This window comes from Octopus bimaculoides, chromosome 26, assembly GCF_001194135.2.
Source record: "Octopus bimaculoides isolate UCB-OBI-ISO-001 chromosome 26, ASM119413v2, whole genome shotgun sequence".
Lineage (NCBI taxonomy): Eukaryota > Metazoa > Mollusca > Cephalopoda > Octopoda > Octopodidae > Octopus > Octopus bimaculoides.
Genome location: NC_069006.1, coordinates 23,750,270 through 23,751,975, shown reverse-complemented (window position 1 = coordinate 23,751,975; position 1,706 = coordinate 23,750,270). Strand labels below are relative to the sequence as shown.

General features: G+C 45.3%; 1 protein-coding gene across 1 annotated transcript in view; it reads left to right on the top strand.

The window, feature by feature from the left end:
* The window catches only part of LOC106880702 (septin-5), a 78,627-nt gene that overhangs the window by 23,761 nt on the left and 53,160 nt on the right, over window positions 1–1,706 (top strand). The gene's annotated exons all lie outside the window — the stretch shown is intronic.

The window sequence follows — 1,706 nt, the reverse complement described above, 5'->3', positions numbered from 1 at the left end:
AGGGGGAGGAAGCTGTCCTCAAAACGGAAACATGGCCCCCAACGCATGCATTAAGTTTTTATCGATGTAAGGACGCGAGCGCATTGATATTCACACGTAGACACACACACATACAATGGATGCTTGTTAAAACATTTACCATCTCTCTCTCTCTCTCTCGCTAGCTTCATCTTTCTCCTCCTCTAGCACGCCGGGCGAAATGCTTTGCGGCATTTCGCCCGTCTTCACGTTCTGAGTTCAAATTCCGCCAAGGTCGACTTTGCCTTTCATCCTTTCGGGATCGATAAAATAAGAACCAGTTGAGTAACAGGGTCGATGTAATCGATTTGTCCCCTCCCCCAAAATTTCAGGCCTTGTGCTTTTAGTAGAAAGGATTATTATTATTATTTGCATTTTGTCTGCCGGGCTAACAGAATCGTTAGCATGCCGGACGAAATGCTTAGCGGGATTTCTTCCGACTCTTTACGTTCTGAGTTCAAATTCTTCCAAAGTTGTCTCTGCCTTTCATCCTTTCGGGGTCAATAAAATAAAATACCAGTCAAGCACTGGGGGGGGGGGTCGATGTTATCGACTTTCCCCTTCCCTTAACATAGCTGGCCTTGTACCATCACCTTCTCGTCACTTGCCTTCCCATAATCCCTTTCACTTCTCATCCTGCTTCCACCCAACCCTTCCTCTTGTCTCTTTCTCTATCACTCGTTATCTCCACTCCCACTCACCCTCACACACCATCCTCCTCTTCATATCTTGCTCCTCTCCCTCCCTCTTCTCTACATTATCATTAAAATCTATTTTAACATTTGCTCCTCCTCACCCCTCCAACCTGTCCCATTCCTGCTCACAAAATTCGTTTTAACCTCAAGTTATCTGCTCTTCAGACTACCACCACAACCACTACTACTACCACACCTACTTCACCAAACAGCGCACAACCACCACCACCACCAGTATAATTAGTACTCAACTACTAAAATAGCTATTACAACTACCACCACAACTGTAACTTCTACCACCTCTACCACCGTCAAACACTTACATGTAGTTACATAGGTAGATAGGTACAGGTGTGGTTATGTGGTAAGAAGCTTGGTTCCGGGTTCAGTCCCACTGCGTGGCACCATGGGCAAGTGTCTTCTACTATAGCCTCGGGCTGACCAAAGCCCTGTGAGTGGATTTGGTAGACGGAAGCTGAAGGAACCCATTATATACCTATGTGTGTGTTTATCTCCCAGCACCGCTTGACAACATCCGGTGTTGGTTTGTTGATGTCCCCATAACTTAGCAGTTCTGCCAAAGAGGCCATTAAAATAAGTACCAGGCTTGTAAACTACGTATTGGGATCGAAGTTATCGATTAATCCCTTTAACAATGACTGAAACGAGTAATAAATAAACGATTGCATATCATCTTGGTTGCGTGGTACGAAGCTTGCTTCCCAACCACATGGTTCCGGGTTCAGTCCCACTACGTGACACCTTGGACAAGTGTCATCTACCATAGGCCTCGGGTCGACCAAAGCTTGGATTTGGTAGACGGAAACTGAAAGAAGCCCATCGTATATATATATTATATACATACATGTGTGTGTGTGTGTCTCTCCACCACTGCTTGACAACCGGTGTTGGTGTGTTTACATCCCTGTAACTTAGCGGTTCGGCAAAACAGACCGATAGAATAAGTACGGAGCTTTAAAAAATAAGTTCGGG